The 17,056-nt window shown below is 49.1% G+C and overlaps 1 protein-coding gene across 4 annotated transcripts in view; it reads left to right on the top strand.

The window, feature by feature from the left end:
- The window catches only part of LOC107402508 (protein TUNAR), a 48,606-nt gene that overhangs the window by 14,425 nt on the left and 17,125 nt on the right, over positions 1-17,056 (top strand). Inside the window, exon 1 of one of the 4 annotated variants that reach the window (XM_076551330.1) lies at positions 4,364-4,473. The exons of the other annotated variants lie outside the window; for them this stretch is intronic. The gene's annotated coding sequence lies outside the window, so the exon portion shown is untranslated. Of the gene's footprint in view, positions 1-4,363; positions 4,474-17,056 lie in introns of those variants that run through there. 4 annotated transcript variants of the gene reach the window in all.

Genomic DNA, 17,056 nt, shown 5'->3' on the forward strand with positions numbered 1-17,056 from the left:
TGCGTCCTTGAGAAGCCAGCCTATGATTTTAATATTATCATATGATAAATAATTTAAGGACTAGGAAGATCTTGATATCAGGATTTGCCAGAGTAATTCTTTTTAATTAGTTAATAAAGTTAATTAGTCGTAAGGCACGACTTGGGTTTTTTTTTTTTTTTTTTCCCATCCCAGTTAAGGCTTTGGTTGTAGACACGAGTGAGCTGTGTTTGTGGACTTGCATTGGGGACTGGAGGCATCAGGAGTCCTGGAGGTCACTCAACTTCAAGTCCGGACGTTGACAGCAACAAGAAGAGCTGGCCCGTGTCCAGAGCTGGCCAGGGCTGAATTGTAGAAAACCAACACCATCCAGGTTGTGGCTTGGAAAGATATCCCCTGGCAATGTGAGAGACCTGTGTTTGGAACGCTCTGTCCATTACCCACCTCTGAGTCAAAAGATGCAGCCTGAGCCTGGCATGGTGGTGCATGCCTATACTCCAAGCCCTCCAGAGGCTGAATCATGAGCATCACTGAGTGTTCGAGGTCAGCCTGGGCTAGATAGCAAAACATTGTCACAAACAAACACATAATAGAAACAAAACCTGAGCTACAGAGATGTGGAAACGATCTTGACTTTGAGTGCTGAGTCCTTCTTGGAGAAAACCCCTGGTTTTTAGAAGAAAGTCTGCCCTCTCTCAGCTAGATTCCTGTCGTGAACCTTATTTGTACAACCCGTTCACGATGGCCCCAGATGACAAATGAGGAAACCGGCAGAGACCGCATGGGGTGATGGTTCTGGGTCACTTGCCTCCTAAGAAGTAGGGTAGCAATTTGGATCAGAGCTGTCTCCTGTTAAGTTACCTGTAACAGCATCATAAGAAACCTGTCCCCTTCTTTTGGACAGCTGCTTCTATGCTATGGAGAGAGTGCTTGCCTGTGACGCTGGTGGTCCCTTGTTCCCAGTTACGGGTGGGTTTTTCTTTTTTAACTCTTGCGTGTGTGTTCGTATCTATGAGTTTGGGCAGGCTCATACCGTGGCATGTGTATAAAGGTCAGAAAACAATCTCAGATTTCAATGCTCACCCTCCGCCTTGTTTGAAAAGGGACCCCTTGTGATTCACCATTGTATATACCAAGCTAGCTGGCTCTCAGCTTCGGGGCGGGGGGTTCTCCTATTTCCACCTCCCATCTCACCACAGGAACACCCGGATTACTGATGGGCAGTAGCATATCCATCTCTAGGCAGGACCTGAACACAGGCCCTCACACCTTTACACATGGAGCCAGGTTTACCTCCGCAGCCCACCCTAGAACAGTCCCACTAGCCAGGCTGCAAAGAACAGTAATGCACCGACCGCCTCATCGGAGGTCGGAAGCCAAAGGCAAAGCTGGCGGGCTGCTTTCCTTGCTGGTTCCAGGGGAGGGCAGCCCTCTCCGTTCTTTGCTTCTTCCCAGTTCGCGGTGGCGGCCAGCAGTCCTTGCTGACCCTTGATTCGTAGAAGTTGCTCCATTTCTGCTCTCATCACAAGCTCCCTGTGTGTCCCCCGCCAACTCTACATTCTCCCTGTGTGTCCCCAGCCAACTCTGCATTTCTTTCTCTTACAATGACATGAGTCAGGTACAGGGCCCACCCTAATCCAGCATGATCCCATCTTAACTTAATTACATCTTCAAACAGGACTGTGAGCTAGGATTTGGACATATCCAGTGGAGGCCTGAAGCTCACATTATAGCTGGGGGTGGGCCTCAGGACCACACTCTCAGCTAGGAGATTCTGTGAGTGTTCAGTGACGACTCACCCTGGGGCCTCACTGTCTCCTGCCAGGGTCAGCTTGGTGAATGTCCCACTAAGGCCCTGTGACCCCCCCACCCCTCTGCCAGGATGGGCACAGCTCCTGCTGCTGCCAGCTTGGAGCCACGGAGACAGTTTGTGCTACTTTGGCATCTGTTTGGGGCCACTGCCAACTCCTGGCACAGTGAGTGGGTGGCAGCTTGGGCACAGTGTGTGTTTGCAAGGCTAACCTCTCCCTGCCCCCAGCCAGCCGCGTGTGTCATTTTCCTTGGGGTTTCTGGCAGCCCCTGACAGGTCAGGGTGTCATCGACCTCAGTGTGGCTGAGGGGCAGCTGTGTTTGGGCACGAGACTGGGAACCTGGACCGTTCAGGTGATTGGGTTCTCTTCACCGAGTGACAAGTGTGTCTGTTTCCTCTCCTCATTTGTGGTGTAGGGGGACTTTCTGCGTGGCTCCAGCATCTCTTGCCTCCTGGGGGCCATGTGAGACGCCCTTGGGCAGATTCCTCACTCTGGGATTGTGGCCCTTGTCCTTGGATATGCCGGCACTTGCCTCAGAGCCTGGGACGCACTTGGCTGAGGAGCACAGTGGAAGACGGTGTCCCCGAGTGTCTGCTATAGGCATGGGTGGCAATGTGGCCCCATTTGAACCACTTGTAGGCTTATGGGTTTGGAGGAGGTGGACCCATGAAAGACTTTGTCACAATTGTATGTGAACACCTGAGGCAAGGGGGGGGGTGAGGGTGGAGGGGTGTGGGGGGGTGGGCATTGTGTTTTCCAGCCAGTCAGCTGAGAGGGGCAACTGGGATCCTCTGGAGTTTTGCAAGGTTGTCTTCTTCCAGGGACTGCTGGAAATTCAAGGAAGTGGGTGTAGATGGGGTGGGGGAAGGGGCGGGGGCAGCACAGGAACCTGGGCACTAATTCTTTTGGGACGGCAGCGTAGCGGTCTGTGACGGCTAGAGGTGGCAGGGGGCACTTCAGGGCTTCAGGAGACGAGAGCCTGGAGCAGCCTTGCTAAAACCGCAGATGACCTGGCTCTTTAAGAAAAGTATTGCTGGGGTTGGGGATTTAGCTCAGTGGTAGAGCGCTTGCCTAGCAAGTGCAAGGCCCTGGGTTCAGTCCTCAGCTCCGACAAAAGAAAAAGTATTGCTGCACAGTGGACTCCATGGTGGCCCCGTGTGGCTGCTTCTGAAGAAGCGCGGGCCTCCTGCAGCAGCCAGAAGTCTCATTTAGCAAGGAAGAAGGAGCCCCAGTAGTGTAAGTATCCTGCTCAGGTGCTGGAACTCTCACCTCAGGGGTATTCTGGAACATCCTAATGGGCAGCCATTGAAAAGTGCTGATATCTAGGCTCTTACTTTGCCTAGAGAAGGCCTGGTGGTTCTGAAGTAGAGTCTAGGGATTAGTTAATCTCAAAGTTCCCAGGGCACTGTATCTAAAGTTGAACATCCCCTGCAGCTCTAGGACATGAATGCACTGTGTGGGTACTAGCCCTGCCTCGATGGGCCTGTTTCTTCATTGGTTTGAGGCCCAACCTAGCAAAGAGGAACATTGAGACCCCAGGGAGTCCAGGCACGCTGAAACCCTTGGCTACTGTGGGTCAAAGCAACCCGATGCTATTGTCCTCAGTTGGGTAGGTGTAATCATTAATTTTGATTCTCTCTTTGGTGGGATTCAGAGTTGCCAGGAAAACAAGCCTCTGGGCATGTCTGTGAGGGAATTCTTAGACTGAGTTGATTGAAGTAGGAATGCCCACCCTGAATGTGGGCAGCACCATCCCCATGGGTGGCATCTCAGGCTGCATGAAAAGGAGAAAGTGAGCTGAGCATCGGCATCCATCTCTCCCTGTTCCCTGAATATGGATGCAATGTGACCGCCCTTCCCCACCAGGAGGGGCTCTGCCCTCGAAATGCAAATTAAAGTGAGCGCAGCCTTCCTTAGGTTGCTTTCAAATGCTTTGTCACAGCAGTGAGTGAAGCCTCTTGCTAGTGCATCTCTGTGAGAGGAAGCTGAGCAGCGGGTCCAGACAGGTCACCTGGCAGCCAGAGTGGCTGGGACCCCTGACTTCCGGTGTGCCGTTAACTTCTAGTGGGATGTTGAGAGGGGCTGAAAGAAAAGAACTCAGATCCTTGGCCCTGGTCTCTTTTTGGTTAAAAAGTAAAATAATAAAATAAAATGACATTTTGCAGGAAATGTCTCTCCTTGGGGAGGAGGCACTCCTGCTGCTAACGAGCTTGAATTGAGCACATGCTATGTGCTGCAGCTCGGGGACCCTAAATGGATTCGACAAATTCATGCCCCACTAGAGCCCGGCATGTTTGGGGTCCCCCTTTCCTTAACCCTCGGGAACCAGGTTTGTAGGAGGAATGGCAGGAAGGACGGGATTCATCCCTCAGGCCCAGGGCTCTAGACCTTGGGGTGCTCAGGACCACGGGCAGCCTCTACACTCATCAAGGTTTTTTTTTGTTTTGTTTTTTGTTTTTTTGTTTTTTTGTTTTTTTTGGTATAAACAGCTCACAGTCAACCGAGAAAGGAGATTTGGAACCAGGCCCATGACCTTCTGCAGGTACTGAGTGGTGGGTCTATAGATTGTTAGGATTTTCCATAAAACAGAACATCCCCAGGGCCGACCTGCAGAGAACGAGCCACCCCACCAGTTGACCTGCTTCTCTGAGCATGCTGAGAATGCTGAGGCACTTCTTGCATCGTGAGTCTGCCAGCCTCACCCTAACCTAGATGGCTGAGGGGGCATTGGGTAGAATAGTCACAGAAGGGAAACAACAGGGGGGGGGGGCTCCATCACAGCCGACCTCTGCTTGCTGTTTATCCGCTCATGCATATTGGGACAGCTCTGTCCAATCAAACGGCCACCCTGCTGCCTGTATCTGCTAAGCACGTCTCTCTGCTGGTGCTGGGTTGGAGCCCAGGGCACGGAGAGAGTGCAAACAGAGGAGTCGGTCTAAACTGCTAGTGTGGGGAGAACAGGGACATCGCTACAACAGAGGGGGCCGCAGGAAGTACATACCCCGTCTGCATCCCGGGAAGGAGATTCTGAGCTGCTCCTGGAGGGGGAACTGCTGTGAGCCTCAGGGGTGAGGATGGTCTCTGCTGTGAGAACAGGTCTGTGGCTGAGCCTGGGGAGGATAGTGCTCGGCCAGGCCTGCTTGGGTTTGGCCCAGGTGGATAGGGAGAGCTGGAGCCCAGGGCTGGAGGGAGGCACACAGACTCGGATGCAGAATGGATTTGGTAGTAGACATTCCAGGACCTCACTCTAGCATCCAAGAGTTTGTCCTGGCAAAGTGAGCGTGTGTGTGTGTGTGTGTGTGTGTGTGTGTGTGTGTGTGTGTGTGTGTGTATCTGTCTGTCTGTGTGTTTCTGTGTGTGTTCATGTGTCTGTGTGTCTCTGTGTGTATGTATATCTGTATGTATCTGTCTATCTCTGTGTCTCTCTGTGTGTTTCTGTTTCTGTGTGTGTATGTCTCTGTATGTGTTTCTGTGTCTATGTTTCTGTGTGTGTGTCTATGTGTGTCTGTGTTTGTGTGTCTATGTGTGCCTGTCTGTGTGTCTGTATTTGTGTGTCTCTGTGTGTCTGTGTATGTGTGTGTATTTGTGTGCATGTGTGTATATGTGTGTGTGTCTGTGTATGTGTGTATATTTGTGTCTGTCTGCCTGTGCATCTATGTGTGTATGTTTGTGTCTATGTGTGTCTGTGTGTATGTAGATGTGTATGCACTTGTGTCTCTATGTGTGTGGGGGTGTTGGGATATACACACATACTTAATATACATGTGTGCATGGGGAGAGGGGAGAGAGAGAATATGAAGAGTTGTAGAATGGAGCTAACCCAAATCCAGGCAGTGGGACAGATAAGTCAGCCTGTGCCTTACAAGATGGTTCCCTAACCCATGACACCACCAACTTGCCTAGGGTAGCCCCTCCGCCATCATGGATTCTTAAACTGCCCAGCTTTCCTACTGAGTTGGAATTTTCCCAGTGTCTCAGGCCCTTCCCAGTGTTGAACCTCCTGTGCCTCTTACCTCATTCGCTTGGCTTTCTGGAAACCTCCTCACCACCAGCACCATGGATCTCAGAACTTCTTTGGGTTGGGTACCTCCTTCCCCAGAGACACAGCATGTGCAGTTACTTCCCCAAGAACAGCCTCCTCCTTTGCCCTCCTCCAGCCCCTAGCTCAGCTGTCACCCTTCTCCCTGACCTATAACACTCTCCTGTGGGCCAGGTCTCCGGGCTGTGATAGACCCCAGTGCCTGATCACGTACCCGTTGAGTCTTCAGTTTTAAACACGGTTCCTGGCCCCAGGTTGGTGCTTGACTGAAATATTTGTTAGAGAATCGACGGAGTCGTTGAGAAAGCAGGGAAGGCCGGGACTCCCCACACAACACCAGCCTTTCTTCTTGGACCTTGAGAACTCTGCAGCTGGCAACAGGAAAAACAACCTAGACCTGCTTACCAGCCAGAGAAGACTGGATTGAGCCAGGGACCATGTCGGGGGCCTTGTTGGTCAGGCTCTCTGGGGAAACTGAGACAAAAGCCCAGTAACAGAGATTGACCTGAGCCAGCTAAATAAGGCCTGTGGATAGTCATTACCCTGTGTCACGGGAGACCTCATCTAAGGCAGTTAGTTCCCTTTTTCTCAGCCCCTGTTCTCAGGAGGGGGCATGAAAACCCCTGTCCTCATGAAGGTTCCATGGAGGAGCTGGGCACAGGGCAGGAGCTGGCGCAGGCTCTCTGGAACTCACTCATCCACGACCTCACTTCAGCACCTGGGGGTGGAAGGTCCTGCAGGGTTTGCCTTCAGGAGAAGTGTGGATCCCGTTTGCTGCAGTTTGCAGAAGTGCACGGGGGTCCCCCAAAGGTGGTTACTCTTATTTTCTATTTACACAACAGCCAAAACACTTTGCTGTGCTGGTCCACCGTGCAGGGCACTCTACAGTTTGCACTCGGCAGGACAAGGGACCACATCTCCCCCACCCACCCCCCCCGCCCCCGCCCACCGCCTCGCTGAGCCTCTCTCAGAGGCTTCCTCCACCCTCCCTCCTCCTGCCTGTGCCTCGCCATCCATCCGCCCCCACTGCAGCCCTCATTCTGCTCAGCTGCCTCTGAAACAGTAACATGCAGCTCATGACTCAATACAAGCTCGCTGTTGTTTTTTAATTAGATTTTATTTATTTATTGAGGGGAGCCTGCAGGGGTGAGAGTGTAACTTGTAGGAATCAATTCCCTCCGTCCATCTGTGGGCCCTGAAGATTGAACTCGGGTCATCAGGTGTTGCGGCAAGCGCCTTTACCCACTAAGCCATATTGCTGGCTCCCACTGTGTTGCTGCTGTTTGGAGACCCGGTTTCACTATGTTGCCCGGCTGAGCTTTGAACCCTTGGCCTCAAGAGATCCTCCCCCTCACTGGGGCCTCAGTCACACACTCTACTCCATTTGCTCCTTCAAATAGCTCTGCCTGGCATATTTTTTTTTTTACTTTGTATTAAAATTACTTTTTAATTAACACATTCACATGATAAATAAAATTGTGCAGACAGGCATACAATAAACTCCTGTTACATATTGAGTGCTTACACTGTCCTGAAACGTTTCTCAGATGAACGCGTTTACTCACTGCAGCCAGGTCCCCTTCCGCAGACGCTAAGAGTCCTGTCCACATGGTTGATGGAGCCCAGTCTGCCCTGCCACGGGCACCCTAATTCAAAACAGGAAGACTTGGCCCCCATACTGGCTCTCCACACACCTCAGACGCTTCCACTAGTTACTTTTTTTGATGGTGAGTGTGTTCTTTTGTCTTTTAAGTTTGGTTTATTTTATTATTTCATGTGTGTGTTTGTCTGTATGTATGTCTGCGTACCACATGCATACCTGGCGCTTGCAGAGGCCAGAAAAGAACATCGGATCCCCTGGAAGTAGAGTTACAGATGGTAGTGAACTGCCATGGAGATGCTGGGAACTGAACCTGGGTCCTCTGCAAGAGCTGTCGGTGCTCTTACTCACTGAGCCGTCTCCCCGGCCCCTTCTGCCGGTTACCTTTTAATCTGAAAATCTGCCATTGTCCTTGTGCAGTGCCCATGTCTTCTTGTTTTGTGAGATGAGGCCGTGGGTGTCCCGTTCTGTCTCCTGACGTCTGTCTCAGCCCCAGCGTCACTCACCTTGCATGAGGGTCCTTCACTTAAGTGACTTGTCCTGTGTTCTCGGCATAGCTATTGCTGTAGCTTGGCAAAGGACTTGAAAGAGGCAGGTGTCACTGGCATTGTTTGTTTGTTTGTTTGTTTGTTTGTTTGTTTTTACTGCAACATAAGTGTCAAGTGCTGGGGTAAGCCACATGCTGGGATATGTTCTCCAGAGACAAACACCTGAAGTCTTGAACCAGGAGGAACAGAAGGGCCTGGAACATTCTCTGTGCTTCTGTGTTCTCCATCAGTGTCTTAGCATCCCGCCATGTTTCATCGGGATCATGTGGTTTGAATGTGATTATCCGCTGCACACTCTCATGTTTGAACTCTTGGTCCCTGTTGGCTGGTAGTGCTGTCTAGGGAGGTCGTGGAACCCTTAGGAAATGGAGCCTTGCTGGAGAAAATGCATCATCAGGGTGGGGGCGGGGCGGGACCTGGGGGTCTAGCATCCACCCACTTCTAGCTCTCTCTGCTTTCTGGGTGTAGTTGAAAATGAGATCTCTCAGCTTCCTGCCCCAGCTGCCTACCGCCACGCCTCCCTGCCATTTTGGACTCTCCCTCTGGGACTGTCAGCCGAAGTACTTTTTCTTTCACACATCACTTTCCATCATGGTGTTTTAATCATAGCAACACAAAGTAACTAATGTAGCTTGTGACTTTATTGGCCAGGATTATTGTCTCCTGGGGTTTCTAATTGCTTTTCTTTTCGTTTTTTGTTTGTTTGTTTGTTTTTGTGTTTTCAGTCAGCTTTTCACTTACCTTAGACTGGCCTTAAACTCACTGTGTAATGAAGGATGACCTTCAACTTTTGACTCCTGCCTCCAGCATTACTGTGATGTCACCAGCCTCTTAGGGCTCAGTTCTTGGACCATGGGCTCCCCGAACATGCCAGCATTTTACACTCATACTGAAGGTGGATTTCCAGGTCCACGGCAATTTCCTCCAGAGTTTTGAATCTTCTCAGCAGATACACATCCTGATTCTCAGTTCCTTGTTGAAAATCTGTGCTCTGTTTTCTTTTCCTAGAAGGTTTTAAGAATTCTTCTTCATCCCTAGTGTACATATATTACCGGGGAATTTGTTTTGGACTCACCATGGGCTCCTTTACTTTAGGGATTCTAGTACATTTTGGTTTAAAACTAAAACAATCCTGGTTTCCATTTTTCATTTTTTGAACCTATTTGCCATCTCTAAGAACTTGCAGAAAGGACTTGTAGTTCTCTGTGTACCTTTTCCTGTGTTTTCCCATTCTTTACTTTTTTGTACAGTTTATTGGCCTTGTTTTCCACTCTTTTTTTTTTTTTAAATACATTGTCAGGGCTGATTCTTCTTTATTTTCTGGGAGCTTTGTCTTGTTCTCTGATCACCCTTTTTCCTGGAAATCACTTTTGTTTGGTGGTTGCAGGTGCACAGAGTACTGGAATGCCTGTGCCTTTGTGGCAGGCTGGGAATGATTTCTCTCTCCTCAGAGGTCAGTTTCTGCATTTTTTTTTCCAGTCTTCTTCTGCATACTCCTTCGATTCCTCACAGACTTACTCATCCCGGGTTGAGAAAAGTCTGCTTCATATTTAGGGTCTGCCTCTATGGATTCTGCACTGCAGACTGGGCAGTTAGGCAGGCCTACAGTGGTACAACCTACACCAAATATGCAGTTTCATTTCACCCTATCATTTGCTGAAAGCCGCAGAATGACAATGACTTACATGGCATTCACATCATATTAAGAGTTATCAATAATTTAGAGACAATTTAAAGTATATGGGAGGGTGTGTGGGTTATAAGAAAATACTGTGCATTTTTATATGAGACTTTCACGTTTATGGATTTTTGTAACCTTGGGAATCCTGGAACCAATCACCTGTGTCTACTAAGGACTCTGGCCATCAAACTCAGAAAGTCTGCATCGTTGGCTAGGATCACAGGGGTGGTAATGGGCATCTAGTGATCAGACTTTCTGATCTCTACACCACTTATCATTCAAAGCAGTTGATAGATTTGAAGCAGGTTTTAGGGTCAAGGATCTTTCCTCTTTACTGACTGAAAGTTGATCTTTCCTACTAATAGGCTTCTGGGTAAGTGTGGCATTTATACCCCCCTTGTCTCAAGTTCTGAGGTGCTCCCAGACTTCAGAAACTGGGTGATCCCATCATATCATATTAGTTTCTTTGTGAAGAGCCAACAACATTTTCTGCCAAAGGCAAGGCCTTCAATTCCATACCATGTGCTTGACAAGCACCACTAAAAACTCAAGATTCTCCTTTTCAGATCGGAAGATGCTATTCTGGGTACCATATGGGGAACCCAGTGTGCCTGCTGGCTAGTTTTGGGGAGCACCCACTGAAAGGACTCCTGGGACCCAGGGATCATTTAGATAGACATCTCTACCACACTGGGACATATTCAATGAGAGTTCTGACTGCAGACTGATAGATGTCTTAGTCCTTGTGGGTACCAGTTCATAGATGATGCCTTGGCTACATGTGATGTGGGCAGTAAAAGAATTTACTAAGACACAAACAGGCAGAGAGAACTTAATGAAATATGCTAAGACGGTAGGTAGTATGTGAGTTCCCACAGAGGAGACCACACCACCAAGAAGGAGTGGGAGATTCTTCTTACTTAAGTTCTTAAGTTCCTTGGTCTTGTCCTATGAGTCATTTCTGGGTTATCCATATTTGGATCGGCAGGTAGACATCTTGCTACCTCGTTCAGTAGTAAATTTTACAGCACAGATTTTTTTTCTTGAGACTGGCCATTGGGTTTGGATTCCGTTATGAGTCAGGTTCCAGATGCCTGTGCAAGACTTCATAACTCAAGTATTCAGGGCCAGGTTCTTAAGGAGGGGTTTTAACTTAAATGGTTTCGTTGTTGTTGTTTGTATTTTCTGTCTTCGTGGTGTTCTTGTGGTATAGAAGTAAGGAGGGCGCTCTCTGGAGTCCCTTCTGTACGGACACTGGTCTCATCCCTGGGGACTCCACCTCCCAGAACTTCATCACCTCCCCCAAAGAGCTTTATTTCTAGTACAATCATCTTGGGAGTTAAGATGCCAGCACACGGATTGGACGAGGGCACAGAATCTGGACCACACAGTGCAGAATTAGGGAAATGTTACATAAACATTAAGCAGTCACTTCAGCCCATGTTACCGTCACTTCAGATGTAAGAACTTTCTTCTCTAGAATTTCTGACAGGACCCAGGAAAGAAACTAAAGGAGGCTCTTCCAGTCTGTAAGCCCGGGCGAGTGCCTCAGAGGGAGCCGCTTCCAGGGACTTTTATTTATTTCTTTATGTCTCCACGTCTTCAGCAGCTGTATGTGGAATCTCTCTATAAGCACACAATCGCTCTTTTCAATACAAGAAGCTGGGGGATGCAAGAGCAATGGAGTCATTGTCTTCGTGCTCGAAGCTACTCTCGTAGCTTAGAGACAAGCGAACGTAAACAGATGAGCAGAGGCTGGCTGAAGTCTGCATGGCAGGGCTGCTCTCCTAAGGCAATGAGCTGACTGAAGAGAGTGGATTTGCTCCAGGGAATTCAGGCAGAATGAACACAGGCCATTGGGGCTGGGCTGGATATGTGGGCTTCTCGGCAGATGAGGACACAGTATCTGTCTACCTCAGGGCTGTGCCAGATTGTGCTGGCTTCTGTCTGGGTGCAGATAAGTCATAATCCAGTGCAACTCCCAGCACTGCCCACAAGGTAGGTAGCCAGAGAAGGACTTGTGTGGAGGACGAGTTGTGGGGGATTTCCTATTATCAGCCTTAACAATCAGTTCACATCTTCAGATGGGGTAAAACCAACTAAGCTGAACCCTCATCCAAAGGTCAGGCCAATCTAATGTGGCTAATTGTTGTAGCAAGATATGGCTAAGGAAGGCTGGCTTTCTCTTTCTTTCTTTCTTTCTTTCTTTCTTTCTTTCTTTCTTTCTTTCTTTCTTTCTTCCTTCCTTCCTTCCTTCCTTCCTTCCTTCCTTCCTTCCTTCCTTCCTTCCTTTCTTTCCTTATATTTTGAAAGCACATTTTTCTCTGCTTTTTATTTCCTGTAATTATTTATTGATTTTCTTTACGTGTCAAGCCTCGTGTTTGTGATGGGTAAGAGATGATGTAGGAAACAGCATGTGGGGGTAGGGGGAATAGGGAGACAGAAGGAGGCTCTGCTGTGTGGCTCCCTGTGAGAACTCTGCCCACTAGAGCTGTCGGAAGCAATGGCTTACACGCTACTTTGGGAGGCCTCCACTCATGCAGCCACAGGCTCTGTGATGCTCCCAGAGAATTCTGGGTAACCATGGGGCTAAACTGTTGGACAAGGTGGAGGGCTCCATTGGGGATCAGATTGCAAGGCTTTAATGTCTGCTCCTTTTCTGAGAATCAGAGGCCAGGGGACTTTATGCCTGTATATGTGTCCTCCATAAGCAGGAATTCCCTGAGGTCTCTTACCTGCTGGGCTCCAGATGGAGACACAGATCTCAAGGGAGGGCTGAGGAGATGGATCAGTCAATAAAGTGCTTCCCTTGCAAGCCTGAGGACCTGACAGTAACCCCCAGAAGGCATGTTCAAAAAATATTGGGTGTGGTGGTATGTGCTTGGAATCCCAGTGCCGGGGAGGTGGCGACAGGTAGATTCCTGGGGCTTGCTGGCCAACTAGCCAAGCCTACCTGATAAGGTCTGGGCAAGTAAGAGACTTTGCCTCAAAAAAGGATAGGCATTGCCTGAGGACCAGTACCAAGGTGTCCTCTGGGCTTTGCATGCATGTGCACATACATGCACCCACACCTGCATACACATACACACAACATAAAAAGATGTTAAGGGAGAGAGAAGGACAGAAAATGTCAGTTATGCAGGTGTAGAACATAGGAGTTAATCTACTAGTACTGGATTTATGACAACCCCAGGATTAAGAATACTGATATCCAGCCATGTCGTCCTGAACAATTGCCCCCAGGAGCTAGCGCTTCGCTTTCTGGAGAATTGGCGGTTCCTCATTCATGCAAAGTCTACTCACAGAGCCTCTCCAGTATGTCTGGGACAGGGCTTGGCACAGGGGCTGCCATGAAGGTCGTTGTCATGATGCCGCTTATCTTCAAGGTAGGAATGAGAAATGAAAACATTTCTTGCTTGCTCCCAAGTGATCAGTGCTTTGAGGAAGATGGAGGGATGCCAATGATCTCGGTTTCTTTTCCCGTTACTGTGATAAAAATACCTTGACACAGGCAACTCAAGGGAGAAAGTATGTATTTTGGCTCACACTTCAAGGTACAGTCCTTCGTGGTGGGGATTGCAAGGCGCAAGGCGGCAGGCCTTTGAAGCAGCTGGTCACATTGTATCCAGAATGAAGAAGCAGAGAGTGATGAATGCCTGCTGCTGCTTGGCTCCCGTCCCCCATTTACACAGGCCAGGATCCCAGCTAGGGAATGGTGCCACCCACAGTGGACATGTCTTCCCACCTCAAATCAAATAGTCAAGATAACCCCCACAGGGATCCTCAGACGTGATTCTAACTTCTGCCGAACTGACAACACTGACCATTACTCTGGTGGGGAGTGAGAAGAATAGGAGACCTGTGCTCAGGAGGTGGCCTCTGGGTGTCAGGGTAGAACAAGCCAGTTTGAAGGTCTAAACAATGTGTGCCACTGGGGGAAACAGCAAGTGCAGGGGGCCTGAGATGGTGCATTCACAAAAGACCAAGGATGCCAGTGCCATTGACAGAGGGTTGACTCGGGGAGAGCGTGGGAGAATTTGGGATGGGTAGGCAGGGATGACACGGTGTACATTTCTCAGCGATGGTGGCTTCTTGGAAAATCCCTTTTCTCCCTGTTAGTTCTGGACAAGCATTGGATCAGAACTGTCAGCCTGACTTTTCTCTGCCTGTCAATAGCTGTTTCTTCAGGAAGTTATCAGCCAGAAAGTTCAGAAGGGGCCATTTCCAGCCTGGACGCACACACAAAAATGATTGCAAGGATTCCTATGCAGAGATGAGATTTTTGTATCTCAAGAGCTGGTAAAAACCCACCCAGCTGTCTGGTCTTGTCGGAAAAAATCACATTAAAATGTAAACGCTCCCAAGTAAGTGGAATTCGGATGGGTAGCACCCTACCAGAGGAGATTCATGAAATATGCACTGTTTATCCACTGCTAGCACAGCCCAGCCATTTGCCCAGCCATAGTGAACACCGGGAAATCTCAGTAATGAAGCTGTTCTGTGCAGACCTGGTTCTCTCCAGGGCATTTGGAAACAGGGGCCCTCAAGTGCCTGTCAGTCATGAGGTGGTGTGGGGAGCCCACTTCCTAACAGCACAGTCTAATCGCATCCTGCCAGTCTCTGTTGGGACATCTCAGCTTGCATCTAGGGGCAAAGAATGGAGACTGTGACCCCTCCACATTGCCAAGAGTTGGGGTCTCCAAAACCTTCCACATGCTCCAACTTCTTTGATTTCTGATCTGAACAGTGTCCCCAAGTAAATTTTCTTTAAAAGCTTTGCCTTTTCCTTTGAGGGGATTTAGGGTGTTAGAACATATATTTTTTCTAAGTAGATATCATTTATTTGTGACTTTGAGCCATAAAGCATGGCAGGGAAAAGAGGGAGAAAGGTGTAACAGCTTCTAGAATGTTCCTCATTTAATGTGGGCAGCAGTTATCATCAGCTAAGGAGTACGATCTCATTTCTCGGCAGGGAGACTAGGGCATGGATGCTCTGTAGTGACACGCTTAGACCATGGGCTTGGTCCAGACTGTGTGGCTCGTTTTGTGCCCTGCCAGCCGTGGGTCCATCTGTGAGATCTGCTGAGAGCAATCCTCCTCCTGCACAGCTTACCCCCCTCCTTTATGAACTAGAACGGTGGTGCTTGTCCCTTCTTCATTATCGCAAATGTGAGCACTCAGTGAGGGGGTGCTGGGGAGATAGCTCAGTGGATAAGGTGCTTGCTAAGATCTGAGTTTGCACCCCAGAAGCCATATGACAACATCTGGCCATGGTGGTATGCGCTTGTAATCCCAGCACTAGGGAGGTAGAGACAGGCCAACAGCTCCTCCAGGCTCACAGGCCGGTCAGTATATAGCATGATCAATGAGCTCCAGGCCAAGGAGAGACGCTGTCTCTAAACACAGGGCAGATAGCTCCTGAGCAATGACATTGGAGGTTGACCTCTGGCCACACACATGCACTCACTGGCATTTCCCCATGCACAAATAAAAGTCAGCAGGTATGGAGTGATTAAAACAATGTCCCCTATGCCCTAGGAAAGCTCAGAAAAACAGGACTGATCAGTGAGTCTAGGGTGGCTTAGTTAGCATGGAGCATGTGGTGACAGTGTCAGAATAGCACAGTGGCACTGTCCTTGTTAGGTAAAACCAAACCCAGGGAACCTCTGTGACCATCTGGATCTATGACAATGAAGACATCAAGTCACAAGGTTCTGGAATAAGCAAGCCCACGCCTCAGCACCCCTACACACACAGTGGCATGCTTTGGATACAGTTACAAATTCAGCAAGCTTGGTCTGCTGTTCGGCTAACATCACTTATTCAAATGCCCAGAGAATTATTCTCCCCACTTTACAGATAAGAAAATTGACATTCTCTTTTTTTGTTTTGTTTTTTGTTTTTTCGAGACAGAATTTCTCCATGTAGTTTTGGTGCCTGTCCTGGATCTCATTCTATAGACCAGGCTGGCCTCAAACTCACAGACATCTACCTAGCTCTGCCTCCCGAGTGCTGGGATCAAAGGCTTGCGCCACCCTGGCCTGGCGATGTTCATATTCTTTGCTGCTCTCTAGAGGGCTCTGTGGTGGTTTGAAAGAAAATGGCCCCCCAAGGGAGTGGCACTATCAGGAGGTGTGGCCTTCTTGGAGGAAGTGTGTCACTGTGGAGGTGGGCTTTGAGGTCTCTTTTGCTCAAGCTTTCCTCAGTGTGACAGTCAGTCGACTTCCTGTTGCCTCTGAGTCAAGATGTCGGACTCTCAGCTCCAGCAGTATATCTGCCTGCACGCCGCCATGCTCCCCGCCATGATGATGGTAGTGAACTGAACCTCTGAAACTGTAAGCCACCACAGTTAAATGTTTTTCTTTGTAAGAGTTGCCGCGGTCATGGTGTCTCTTCGCAGCAATAGAAACCCTGACTAAAACAGGCTCTGACCTGCCTGTTTCTCAGATGTCCCCAGAATCCCTTGCTCCTGCTTGAAGAAAACACTTCTTCCCGTACGTAGGATGGCAAACGGCCTCTCTGAACCTGCCTCCCTGTGTCTACTGCTGAATAACTGGTCATTCATCCTCAAGTGCTTGGTTTGAAACCAAAAACTTGTTCATATCTCTCTTGATTCTGTGGCTTGTGCTGACAGGACCTAGTGATCTCTCGCATGGCTCTCCTGGGCTCTTGGCATTGAAGCTGGAGCAATGAAGGCTCCTTCTGGGTGTCTAGTGTGTCCGGTGTATCTGATGTCTGATGTCTGGTGTCTGGTGTCCGGACTCAACAGACTGCACAGGAAATGGACCCTATCATCTCTTGAACTGCTTCTTTTGGGGAGACTTTGGACTTACAGAAAACATGCAGCTGTCTTACTGAGGTCCCCTCAGATTTACATCTTTTGTGACTGCAGTACCTTAGTCCTCACAGGTGGTGAGCACCATTGCTCGGTGTCCCCTGACCTGTGACAGTTCCTCGTCTTCCACGACCTTGGCATTTCAGAAGAGCACTTAGCAGTTTTGTCCAATGTCTGTCTCTAAGCTCAGCCCTGGATAAGGTTGAACTTTTCAGGACAGATTCCCCTGGGGCTATGCTTTGTCCTTCTTGGCCCCTCATGTCAGGGTACGCGATGTCAGTATCTCCATGGTGATGTTGACCTTGATGGCTTGGTTAAGGGGCTTCCAACAGACTAGTAGACTGGCCATCTTTCCTTCCTCTACCGCTGCCCTGAAAGCGATACTTGAGAGCATGTGAATCTGGGTGAATCTTTCTGTCAAACATTCCTCTCTAGTTTTAGCATCCTTCAGTGGACCTGGTCCACAGTTACTGTGTAGGGCTGTTGCCTGTGGCAATTGTTCACCTCTGTTTTCTTCTGCATGTATTATCTGGGGCTCTACTGAAAGAAACAACGGACCCACC

Source organism: Peromyscus maniculatus, chromosome 14 (genome assembly GCF_049852395.1).
Source record: "Peromyscus maniculatus bairdii isolate BWxNUB_F1_BW_parent chromosome 14, HU_Pman_BW_mat_3.1, whole genome shotgun sequence".
Lineage (NCBI taxonomy): Eukaryota > Metazoa > Chordata > Mammalia > Rodentia > Cricetidae > Peromyscus > Peromyscus maniculatus.